General features: G+C 37.8%; 1 long non-coding RNA gene across 2 annotated transcripts; it reads right to left on the minus strand.

Moving 5' to 3' along the window:
* Positions 1-5,474: 5,474 nt before the first annotated feature.
* LOC143864701 (uncharacterized) lies at positions 5,475-10,766 on the minus strand. 2 transcript variants are annotated; one of them, XR_013241337.1, is made up of 2 exons: positions 8,372-10,766; positions 5,475-7,345 (listed from the first exon to the last, which is right to left on the minus strand). It is a non-coding gene; the product is annotated as an uncharacterized LOC143864701 (long non-coding RNA). The 2 variants fall into 2 exon arrangements; XR_013241336.1 differs by having other exon boundaries at positions 5,475-7,734.
* Between the last annotated feature and the right edge of the window lie 2,981 nt (positions 10,767-13,747).

Consider the following 13,747-nt stretch of genomic DNA (forward strand, 5'->3'; position numbering starts at 1 on the left):
GAAGGGAATATAGGTTCATCATGGCTATTGTTGCAGCTATATTGACATGGGTGTCTTTTATTCTTCATTATAACGGTGCCCATCTCTCTTAACATGCTATCTTATTTGTGATAACATTAGTGCTCTCTTGATGTTCATCAATCAAGTATTTCATGCTTGTGTGGATCATATTGAACTTGATTATCAATTAATTCGGAAGTAGCTCTTGTTCTCTTGGAACTAAGTTTGCGTGCTATAACGATTAACTTTGCCCAGCGTCATGAGAAAAATCAATTTTGTGTAGAGAAATGATATCAACACTGCTTGTATTCAAAACACTAAAACAAAATTATTTCAATAGCATAAGACAAACAGTACCATCGTCAACCAAACAGTACCATTGCCAACGAATAATGAAGCTTATGCTAGCTTTCTCTAAGATCCCCATGACTTAACTAATTACACAATGAAATCAAAGGGTTTATGCCATTATAAAGACACAGTAGTGTCAACATCAGTTTATGAAGACATTGAAAAATTCAGTGTTGCTGATGGCATATTATAGTACGACTTGACAGGGAATGATTCGATTTCTTTTCATTATCTTTTTCTTAGCAATTACATCGATGTTTCCTTGGTCACTTTGTCTTCCATATGCCCAGTTTGCATTCCTATACAGGTAGGCTTATCCCATTGCTTTCCCATATTGTTTCACTTACTCTCTATTATTTCTTCTTTTGGGAAGTGATGATCACATTGCTATGTTTATAATATTATCCATCCGATGCATTTTCTTGGGTTAGATGATGCAAAAAGCATCTCATCGTTTTGTATTTAAAGGGCTGTCAGAGGGATATTACAATTCTCAAAAAACTCTTTCAAGCTCTTTAAATACTAAACGACAACACACTTAACGACAACACACTTAACGCAAATTATTATAACAATGGAGTGCTGAAATCATTTCCCTTTGTGTATTGTAGGACAAGCTAGAAATTCATTCAATTCAGACTTCTCAACTTGGGAGGGAGTAGTAATAAACAAGAACCAACACTAATACCACGAGGATCTCCACAAAATAGCAAGAGGAAAAAAACCTATATCACGAGGATCTCCACAAAATAGCAAGAGGAAAGAAAACAATACTCTCTCTCATGATGAAGCATGGCCATATGGCGTAGATGTCATGCTTTGTTGGTCAAGATAGTTCATTGAAAATCGGTTCCATACAATCTTAACCATCTGATTACTTGATTAGTGTAATTTTTTAGGCAATGAATCTATGGAACAAAGAAAATCAAGATGCAACTCAAATATAGGAAGAGGATTATCCATGAGTTCTTAATTGATAAATAAAGTTCAGTGAGTCAATCCAAGTAGACGTAGAGGTTTATCATTCATATATCTCCACACAACAAAGTGATAAAACCATTAAATTACTTATTTCTTCCCACTCTTCTTGAGCCCTGCACCTCCAAACGATCCTTTCTGGGCTGCCTTGGTCCTCATTTCCTTCAGTGCCTGCATAAGCAAAGTGGGTTTGTTTTTTCAGAAAATATCACTCAAATTAAATCAAATTAAATCTGTATAGAAAATAGAACTCAAATTGTAAGGTTACCTTTTCCTCATCTCTCTTCTTCTGAATATTTGCTAGATCATTCTGCAAACGACATAGACCAATTCGCAGCTCAAAAATCAGAACAATTCTCTCCAAACATGAAAATAAATTAGTTATTCAAGTCCATTCTATGGGAGGAATTAAACCATTCCATCAATAGACCAGTCCTTTTTACATCATATGCAGGGGAAAAGAGAAGAGCCATGTTAATGAAAAGAAAAAAGGTAGCCATATCAAACAAAAGATGATTTTATATTCAAATTTTTTTTTTTTTTTTGAATGGTTTTATATTCAAAAATTAACAAGAGGAGTTGATAGAAAGGTGGTGGTTCAGATATTACAGTGATACTAATTATGGTTTCTGATTGTGAATGCAATTCAACAACTTCTACTGACAACAAACAACAATTTCCATTCAGGAATACAGAAGTAACAGATGATGTGACATTAAATAAAACCAATGAGTGTAAACCTCTTAAACTTTCAATGTAGGTCTTTAGCCAACTTAGACAACAACCAATGCGTGCAGGATACCAAAAAAGGAAGATAAATTGGTTGTCCAACCCCCAAGTCACAAAAGGCTATTATATAACAGCAAGATGTAAGGAGATTATAAAGGTTGATAAACAAAACACTGCCAGACTTGGCACAAACCAAAAGTTATGAAAGAAGTCAATTGAGTCATCTTCTTTGGAGTTCATAAGTTTATCAAAAACACACCCATGGCCATCTAAGGTGTACAGATCATTCCCTAGTTCCTCAACTAACTCAAAACATAAAATTTAAAAATCAAAATGGTGCCAAAAATGGAAATCATAGCTTGTTTGCATTTTTAAGAATAAATGACCATCTATCTAATAACAATAAATGATGTTTGAAGGTCAGCTTCTAAGAATATAGGGAAATCAGTTAAGATGCCCATAAAGTGAGCTAGTCTAATGCAGAAAAAATAATCACACTAACAGAAAAAAAATTCAACACTCCTCACTATGATTTTTATTTTTAAAAAAGTAAGAGTCTTATTAAAGGGAGATGATATATTCACCCCCTCTGCAGTACGCATTCACCCCCCTTATAACGTGAACAGTGGGCAATTTTAACGTTTTTTGACGTCAAATCACGTTAAAGGGGGGCGAATGCGTACTGCAGGGGGGGTGAAAATATCATCGACCTTATTAAATAGAACTAGAGGTAACATAAAGGTTTCTGGGGACACCAACGCCATCTACTCATATGTTGGAATTTCTAATAAAGATACTGGATCCCTAATCTCAGTAATAATGTCTCCTAATTTTCAAGGTCCAGCAGTTTTGTTACTAGCTCATGAGGAACCATTTGATGAGTCACCTCCAATAATCAGCGGAGTGGGGCCATGATTATCGAACCATCTCAAAACCCATAGAAGAGCTCTTGCTTCTGCCTCGTTTAAATCGGACACCCCAGCAAAATCTAAAAAAAAAAGAAGATAAGATTGCTCTCACATTAAAATCAGAGAATAGGACCGCAATACCCACATGCCCCGGATTGCCCAAACCCATCCAAATTAAGTTTGACCCATCCGGTATGTGGTGAGACCCACCTAGGCAACACTTTGAGACTGTTTTGAATTTGTTTTTATTTTTTTGAATGGTGAGACTGATTTGAATTATTCTCTTCCAATTTCAATCCTCCCACATTGTAGCAAGGAGCATCCTTGTCACTTCTAATCCACGATATGAGGTCGGTTTTGATGTCTAGCACGACTCTTCCCCATACTCTCTTTTGATATTTAAAGATGCGATTGTTAATTTCTTTTCAAATATGTCAAATCAACACATAGGGCACCAGCTGCCAAAACAATCTATCCGCTTAACCAAAAGGGCCACAGCTCCAATCCAATAATATGCTCTTGATAGATCTTTCGAGCAACCAAGAGAGACCAAAGCCTTTGACTGTTTGTCTTTCCTGCATAGTAATACACCAGCTGGCCATATCAGTATTCCTTCTTTTAATACTATCACATGTATTAATCCTCTTCAGAGCAGTCAGCACCCAGACGCTACAATCCGAGAAGTTAGGAGAGCAATAACAAGAATTAGGGAGAGTAAGAAGGGATGCAAGACTCGCTATTTCATTGCCCTTTAGGTTACACCTGGGCCCATACCCCACTCCCCTCCTATCCATATACTCACAAACCCTAGCCTCTCTATCGGTCACTAACATAGATAGACTCGAAAATGCATGGAACAATGACTCACCTAGCTAGAGATCTACCCAAAACCTTGTCTCATCTCCCCTTCCCACTCTAAATTTAGCAAAAGGTTCATATAACGACCTAGACTCGCAAATAGACTTCCATGTACTCGACCATTTTCCTATAGATGAATTTCAACTCTTCCAACCACGTCCAATTTAATTCTCCCATTTCCAATTCCACCATACTTCTTCCAACCACTTTCCAAAGTCTCTCTAATGCCTCCCACCCCCGCCCACTAACTTTTCCTAAAGGGTAGATAAAGTTAAAATAAACAAAAAAATTATAAAAAATTATAAATCAACTTCAATAATCTCCCGCATGATTTAAATTTTTTTAAACAGGCAAGCGACTTCACTGTGTAATGGGTACAAGTGTCTTCCAGACTTGAACCTACACTAATTTCAGTAAGTTTATGTCTAAAGCAGTGAACTAAATATTGAACCAGCTCCTTGAGTTCAAACTTTCTCTTACCACACGTAGTAAGTTTGATTAATTTAGTTCTAGTCGGTTTTGTGCTTTACGATCATGCACACATATCTTGCTTTCATGAGTGATTTTAGATAGTTGCTCAGCTTTCCACAGTAGCAATCTCATTATTACACTCAACATAGGTGAGTCCTCTAAGGGTGCTTCATGACATAAACCCTGCAATCTCCTTACACTGTGATAGTCAAGCTACTATAGCTAAATCTAAATTGCTAATTTTAATGAGAAAAGGTGGCAAGTCTTTCAAAATTGAGTTGATATTCTTGAATGGTGGCCAGTTAAAAGAGCTGAATCATGATCAGGTGGAACCTTCAAATTACCCGTTCCAAAACGAAGACAGAGAATCTCAACAAATTAGGCTAGGGCGATGTGTCTTTCATCTTCTCGTACCATGGGTAACATTGGATGACCTCCTCCAATTGGACGAATGCGATTTGTACTCAGGTTCCCTCTTGTATTTGTAAAAAGAGAAACAATTCTCAACCCCATTGACCCAGCAGACCGAATCATCCCCATCAAACTTCAAAAGGTCAATCTTAGGTGGGCGTGGAGGTCCATATTGGTGAAAAGTGTTTTCATATAGTTGGGCAGATGGCTTTATTAACGACCTTAGAGAGGACATTCCAAGGAAGCAGGATTCTTCCCCGGGAGCCTTTGATTCCCGCTTTCGATTCCCACTCTGGCAACCTTGAGTAGGATTCTACCCTGGGAGCCTTCGATTCCCGCTTTCGATTCCCGCTCTGGCAACCTTGGGACATTCATCATGAGGTTTAGGTGCCATGTCCAGGTACCTTGATCCACACCATCAACCTTGCCCGATCTCAAGAGGAGAAGCTGGCGGCACAACGCCATCACACTAGGACCACGGTACCAAGAAACCCCACATCAAATGTGCGAACTCTAACCGGATCAAGTAATCGTTCTCTTCCCTCTATCAAATGTTCAACACCGGTCGAGGCTAAAGACATCATGGCAGGGGTTTATGCTACAATTGCGAAGAGAAGTTTCACTCAGGGCATCATTGTAAAATACAACAATTATTTCTTATTAATGGGAATTAGCCATATGAGATTGATGAAAGTACAACCGATGACAGTTTCGAAGAAGAAATGAAGGCACCCGAAATTTCAGTCCACGCATTGACTAAGTCCATGATGCCTCAAACAATGAGGGCTAATGAATTTATTAGAAGAAAATCGATAAACATCCTCATCGACTCCAAAAGTACGCATAATTTTGCCGATCCCTCAACCGTTCATCAAACTGGCTGTCGAATCACCCCAAGTGAAACTTTTGAGGTTATGGTGACCTATGGAAAGAGACTATCCAGTGAAGGTAAATGGTCAAATTTACCCATCATCGGGGAAAGAATTATCTTTAATGCTGATTTATTTCTTCTACCATTAGGAGCATGCATGGTGGTCCTTGGGGCACAATGGCTGCACACACTCAAATCCATTTTATGGGACTTCACCCAACTGTCCATGCAATACAAATATGAAGGTTGTTCGCACATGCTCAAAGTTTTTTCTGCAGTCTTGGGGCTTAAGCTTTTGATGTCCAAAGAGCAATCACAAACGTTTAAAGGTCAAAAGGAATTTTCAAAATATTGGTCTTGAAACCAAGAACTTTTTTGCCTCAATATGACATGCAAGATGCAAGTTGGAGCTCATCTCTTTCTGTATGTTGAGGATCATGTTCAGGTCGAGGAATTACTACAGCGGGGTGTGATCCGAGATAGTCTTAGCCCTTGTGTTGTACCTGCGTTGCTAACACCAAAGAAAGACGGGTCATGGAGAATGTGCGTTGACAGTCGCGCCATAAATAAAATCTCTAAAAATAACATGGAAAATAAAATCCTAGAAACTAAATAACATGGAAATAAAATCCTAGAAACTAAATAACATGAAATAAATCCTAATATCTGCATCATGTTACCTGTACCACACTGCACAATTGGTGTGTAATATTTTCCACTAGAGTTCACATGTATATCAAGCACTCTCTCCATTGTACTTGCACACATTTTTTGAAGACGACCCAAAGGAGCAGTTGTATGTCATCAGGTGGAATCCTTTTCTGTATTATTGGTAAATCAGAAATAGTAGCACCACCGAAACTATTACAACCATTGCCAATCCCAAAACATATATGGTTAGAAATACAGATGGATCTCATCGAAGGCCTTCCATCATCGCATGATAAGAATGTCATTCTAGTAGTCATGGATCGCTTATCTAAGTATGCAATTCCTTTGGAGCATCCTTATTCAGCATCATCCGTGCCCCAACTATCCGTTAATCATATATAAAAATCACATGGAATGCCAAAATCCATCATCAATGATCTTAATGCAGCATTTAAGCGTCAATGTTTGACGGAATTTTTTAAATTACAAGGAACTCATCTTAAAATAAGCCCTGCTTTTCACCATCAAACAGATGGTCAATCAGAGGGGATGAATCATTATCTAGAGACTTATCTACGATGCTTTTGTAGTCAACAATGCAATGGCATACAAGCTTACATTGTCAAACAACTCTAAAATACACCCTGTTTTCCAGGTGTCATGCCTAAAAAAGGCCTGGTGATTCAGAAATTCAGATATACTAATTGTGCATCACTCCCAAACATTACTGGAGATGGTATCAACAAAGTTCAACCTCAAAGTCATTTTAGACAATCAAATGGTCAATAAAAATGACCGTGTAATCACTGAAGTCTTAATTCAATGGGCAAACACGATTCCAGATAATGCAACGTGAACAAATTTACCCATAATTTTGCCGATCCCTCAACCGTTCATCAAAAGTACCCATAATTTTGCCAATCCCTCAACCGTTCATCAAACTGGCTGTCGAATCACCCAAAGTGAAACTTTTGAGGTTATGTTGACCTATGGAAAGAGACTATCCAGTGAAGGTAAATGGTCAAATTTACCCATCATCAGGGAAAGAATTACCGTTAATGCTGATTTATTTCTTCTACCATTAGGAGCATGCAAGGTGGTTCTTGGGGCATAATGGCTGCACACAGTGGCGGAGCCAGGATTTATACATAAGGGGGGCAAAATAAGATAATATTATATTTAATCCAAAAAAACATTACATTGTTAATAAAAACATTCCATCACTATGCTCTGATGGATGCACCAACTCACCTCATCTTTTCATTTCAAATAATACAAGAAATTTCAATCTGACACCAACTCTAACAAAACAAGAATTTTCAATCCAATTCCCATTTCAAATCCAAAATCTTTCCGTCTAAATACTCAACATTGAAAGGGTATCATTTATATTGGCACTACACAAACTCACATTGTCTTGTCTTTTAATAGGTGCTACTTATATTGGCTCTAGCATGTTTAAATAATTACACAAACTCAACTTGTCATGTCTGTTTTAATAGGCCGCTGCAATTAACAAAACATGGCAGTGAGGAGCTACTTATATTGGCACTAGCATGTTTAAATAACCTCAATTTGTCATGTCTGTTTTAATAGGCTCTTGCAATTAACAAAACATGGCAGTGAGGAGTTGGGTTGAGCTTTTGCTAAAAGAATGAATTGGAATCAATTGGAACCTGATCAGATTTTAAGGTTAAAGCCCAACCCAAATCTTTAGGTTTAACAGGACCAAATCAAACAGGACTCAAAAATCCAAGCAGTTAGGGTATTTGGATTGGATTTGGAAAATTGATTGATTTTGGGTTCTAAAACTGATTATTGGACTCAAAATCAAATACAATTTTGAGTGTAATAATCAGTTTTGGACTCAACCTCCAAATCAAAAAGGGCTCAAAACCCCCTAAAACAAGTATCAAAGAAATCATATTTGAAATGAAACGAGACCCTAAAACCTTAATTCGAGTTGAAACGATGACAAAAAAGAACCCTAAGTTGAAATGAATCGACGAGAAAAAAACCCAAATTTGAATTGAAACGGTGACCAAAGAAATCTGAGCAAAAATGGGGTGAAACCCTAAATGAAACAAAATCAAAAGAAGGAAGAAATCTGTGGGAAAAAACCAAAAAAAATAAGCAAACATACCTGAAGATGCTAGGGTTTGGGCGATTGAAGGCGAAGACGGCAAAGCTACTGTTTCTCTCGTGTCTCCTTTCACTCGAAGATGCTAGGGTTTGGGCGACGGACAAACGGCGAGAAGCTGCAGATGGATTTGGGCGACGGGATCCAGCAAAATGGGTTTCGAATCGATTTGGGATAAGTTGGGAGAAACCCTAGTTTCTGAAAGAAAGTTTTGGGTTTCTATTATTGCCTCGTGAGAATAGAGAGAAGAGAGAGAAGTCAACTTTGTTATTTTTGTCTTTCTAATAGATGTATGGGACCCACATAAAACGACAGCAGAAATGCTTTTCTCAAAGAAAAGCTTTTCCAAAACCGTTGAAAAAAATGTACTTTTTTTAGTATTTTTTTCAACTCATGGGGGCAGCTGCCCCCCTTATTCTACACGTGGCTCTGCCCCTGGCTGCACACACTGAAATCCATTTTATGGGACTTCACCCAACTGTCCATGTAATACAAATGTGAAGGTTGTTCGCACATGTTCAAAGTTTTTTCTGCAGTCTCGGGGCTTAAGCTTTCGATGTCCAAAGAGCAATCACAAATGTTTAAAGGTCAAAAGGAATTTTCAAAATATTGGTCTTGAAACCAAGAACTTTTTTGCCTCAAAATGACATGCAAGATGCAAGTTGGAGCTCATCTCTTTCTGTATGTTGAGGTTCATGCTGCTTGTACCACACTGCACAATTGGTGTGTAATATTTCCGCTAGAATTCACATTTATATCAAGCACTCTCTCCATATTACTTGCACACATTTTTTGAAGACGACCCAAAGGAGCAGTTGTATGTCATCAGGTGGAATCCTTTTGTGTACTATTGGTAAATCATAAATAGTAGCACCACCGAAACTATTACAACCATTACCAATCCCAAAACATATATGGTTAGAAATACAGATGGACCTCATCGAAGGCCTTCCATCATCGCATGATAAGAATGTCATTCTAGTATTCATGGATGGCTTATCTATGTATGCAATACCTTTAGAGCATCCGTGCCCTAACTATCCGTTAATCATATATAAAAATCACATGGAATGCCAAAATCCATCATCAATGATCTTAATGCCACATTTAAGTGTCAATGTCTGACAGGATTTTTTAAATTACAAGGAACTCATCTTAAAATAAGCCCTGCTTTTCACCCTCAAACAGATGGTCAATCAGAGGAGATGCATCATTATCTAGAGACTTATCTACGATGCTTTTGTAGTCAACAATGCAATGGCATACAAGCTTTTACATTGTCAAACAACTCTAAAATACACCCTGTTTTCCAGGTGTCATGCCTAGAAAAAAGCCAGGTGATTCAGAAATTCAGATATACTACTTGTGCATCACTCCCAAACATTACTGGAGATGGTATCATCAAAGTTCAACCTCAAAGTCAATTTAGACAATCAAATGGTCAATAAAAATGACCGTGTAATCACTGAAGTCCTAATTCAATGGGCAAACACGAATCCAGAGAATGCAATGTGGGAGACTACAGGAGAAATTTCCAAACATGAACCTGACGGATCAGGTTCCTTCGGTGAGCATGGTATGATATACACCCGCATATGATCCATGCATGATTAATCTTAGCCGTCTAAGTAGCAACAATCCAACCATACCATCTTGTTGGATCTAATTTTGTTTTGAATTTGATAAGAGACGGAAGAGATTTTCGTATAACCAAAAGGTGAATGAGAGGAATCGTTCCCCTTGAAGAAAATGTTTTATGTGATTTTTAGCTATATGTAATAAAACATATCAAATTCCGTGTCTTATTCAACTGAGATCTTATCACCCTCTTTTGAATTCGCCCAACAATAAAATCAAGGAAAAGAAAAAACAATCCAAAAATATCAGACAAAGAAAGAAAACCCTAATTTCAAAGGACAAATACAAAAACCCTACTCTCTTTTAAATTCATCTAAAAATAAAATAAATTCAAATAAAAGAAAAACAATACAAAAATACCAAGGACAAAGAAGAAAAAAAAAACCCTAATTTCAAAGGACAAATACGAAAACCCTACCCTCCTTAAATTCCCCCAAAAATAAAATCTAAGAAAAGAACAACAAATCCAACCTTAATACATAAGGAAGACAAAAGAGAAAGGAGAATAACTAAGACCGAATTGCAAGAAAAACATTTCCGAGGAAGGAAAAAAAATATTCTTTCAAAGATTTAGAGAGAAATAATATAAGTAAACAATTAATTTAGAGGGATATCATCATTATTTCAAGGTCCTTGATACAATTTAGCTTTTTTTCGTGTGTCAAGAAAGTACGGAATTTTAGAAATATTTTTCCTTTCCAAACTTTTCCAGAAAATTCCTTTAATCCAAACAAATCCTAAAGAAGAAAAAAGGGTTTTAAAGAATACCTCGTCGTACTCTTTCTTGTCCGCTTTGGGTTGCTTCAATGGCTTTGCCTTTCCACCTGCAAAAGAAAAGAAAGATATGAAAGCAATCCTTTAGAGAGAGAGAGAGAGAAACCCTAATCGTAGAGAGAGAGAGAGAGAGAAACCGTAATCGTAGAGAGAGAGAGAGAGAGAGAGAAACCCTAATCGTAGAGAGAGAGAGAGAGAGAGAAACCCTAATCGTAGAGAGAGAGAGAGAGAGAGAGAGAGAGAGAGAGAGAGAAACCCTAACCTTGCTTGGACGACATGGTGTATGAGGGAGAAAGGATGAAAAAAGCCGGAGAGCTCTTAACCCTAAAAGGCCCAAAATCAGACGATTTGGGAACGGGTGAAAAAACCCTAATTTATAGAGTTCGAGTCACTGACCAATACGGAATCTCATATATATAGACAATGCTAAAATTAGTCATGACACCCCTTCCAGTTTGTCCTGTGTGTAAGGGCTTTTGTTATAGGGCAGTGATAAATCGACTCCCATGTGTCTATCTCTCTCCTCTTTCTCTCTCTAACCTAGAGGAGAGAGAAAGACACATGGGGAGTCGATTTATCACTCCCCTTTGTTATATGATGTAGATTGTAGAGACTAGACGAGTTTTTAGTTTTCACATGGTGCAGGCCCTGTTTTTTTAACAAAAAGTAATGCACGGCCCACACTATAGGATGATCCAAACCGTCCATTTTTGTGACTATCAAGTAATATTAGCTCAAAGATACTCCCACTAAAACCCATACCTACATACCTTCAACTGGATCTCTCTCTCTCTCTCTCTCTCTCTCTCTCTCTCTCTCTCTCTCAATGTGATGGGACTTAGTGAGGGTAAAATTGGCACCCTCGCCAAGATCTCGACACATGGCTAAAGCACATACCCCACGCCCCTATCCGCAACCTCGTTGGAGGATCGTGCTCAAAATTCACCAAATTCTCCCTCACCTTCAACCTCCAAAACCCTAAGTTAAGCTCACATGTTCTTTGTTTCTTCTATCATTCTATTCAGTTACTGGTACCAATTTCTGACTTAAACGTCAGAGTGGCTGCCCGGAGCCACAGCTCCGAGACCCCTTAATGCTTTCTCTATGAGCGCAGAATATCACGGATTGACGTTCCACAAGCCATTGGATCGAGGGACCGGACTTTGGCATCATTAGATTGGCGCCATCCTTGGGACCAGTTCCTAAAGTGCCGAAGAATATCGCGAATCCCCAACAGAGTGATAGGATGATGACAGGGATCCATGACAGTCGCGGCTCCACTCTTCTCTTTATCTAAACATGTTTTTTTTTTAATATTGGTTGTAGTTATCTTTCAACAAATAGTAACGACACAACCAGCTAGAAAAGAGTAATTACAAAAGAAAGCCCAGGAGAAGGAGTGGAGATACCGGGGGAAATTCTCCTATGTTTCTTTCCGCGTAAAATGGGCGTAAAACAAAATTGACACCCATATTTTAGTAGAAAAATGGACATATGTAAAATTTGTTTTACACCCATTTGCATTGAAAGATATGGAACCTTATTTATAGTATCACTTGTGCAACCATTTATCTCAATCTTTTCAAATATCATTTTCCTGTATTTATCGTATCACTTAGTCTCAATGTTTCCTTTTCATTTTTATTTTTTTTGTAGGTAAGTGAGGAATGCGCTTAATGTTAGAATATGTGAGATATCACCGTTGGATTGATTACATGCAAGATGAGATAGGTGGGATATTATGTAAGTAGTTTAGATTCAAATTATCGTCATATCGGCCTAGCGCACGCTCAACCAGGTGCCACTCTGCCGCTGGTCTCTACGGAGAGGATCTCTAGGATCTTTGGCAGTGGGGCCCAGGAGGAGTCAGAGCCATCCATAATGAGCTAGGGGGGTGCCATCGAAAGCTTAATTGCGGTGATTAGGAGGACGAACAACATGATCATGTATCTTCAAATTTGGACGTGTGCGGTAATGGCAGTCATGTCAGAGAATGAAAGAGATGGCAATGACAATTTTGATCGGGATTGCAGCCAGGCGCAAGCTGTTGATGAGGATAGATGCAAGAGGGGGCTAGACCCACTCTGATACCATGTTAAAGAAAGAAATTTCTCCGATCTTGTATTTTAGAAGGATTACAAAGGAGCCCTAATGAGTTATTATATAGAGCACTCAAGGGTAAACATAGAAAGATCTTAAGATAATGATGAAAATAACTAAATAAAGATTAGCCTAATCTAGACTAGTATCTTAATCTATCCTTTTTCTTAATCAATCATTACACGGACCAACGATCATATCTCATAATATCCGATTTATTCAAAAACTTAAGACCTCTAGCGGACGATCTAACGATAAGATCTGATATATTCTAACACTTAAGACCTCAAGGGTGAGAAAACATTGAGACTTATCGTTACATAAGCCAATAAGCGATATGTCTCAATGTTTTCCTTTGTTGTTCTATCATTATACCATTTCAAATGAGCTACAAGCTAGACCCTTCTCTAGGTTTTTACTGGTGTACATTTACGGGTGGTCATATAAAAATGTCGGTATATTGCATTTTTACCGGAGACTTTCTTTGACATTGGTAAATGTTAATAATAAACCGACAGTAACAATTGCTAGTAGAAGTTAGTTTTTACCATTAGTCAAGAAGAATTTATTTTTTTTTTTGAAAGTTGATATATTTCATTAATATTAAGATAGTAATCGGGACCAGTAGTCCCATTCTGCTTTACAAAATATTAAGGTGGATTGGACCAACATGCCAGCACTAATCCAGGAGATAAACAAAGCAGCATCCAGACATCTATTCAAAATTCAACCACCATCCAGGTCTTTTCAACATTCATTTCTTTTACCCGAAAAACCAAAACTAAAGATCCCCAAGAAGTCCCATCCATATAAGCAGATACCCTACAAAATCTCGTTCTACTCCCTAGCCATCTGTACATTTTCTCC

This window comes from Tasmannia lanceolata, unplaced genomic scaffold, assembly GCF_043159265.1.
Source record: "Tasmannia lanceolata isolate RefF3 unplaced genomic scaffold, GAP_Taslan_0.1 ptg000054l, whole genome shotgun sequence".
Classification (NCBI taxonomy): domain Eukaryota; kingdom Viridiplantae; phylum Streptophyta; class Magnoliopsida; order Canellales; family Winteraceae; genus Tasmannia; species Tasmannia lanceolata.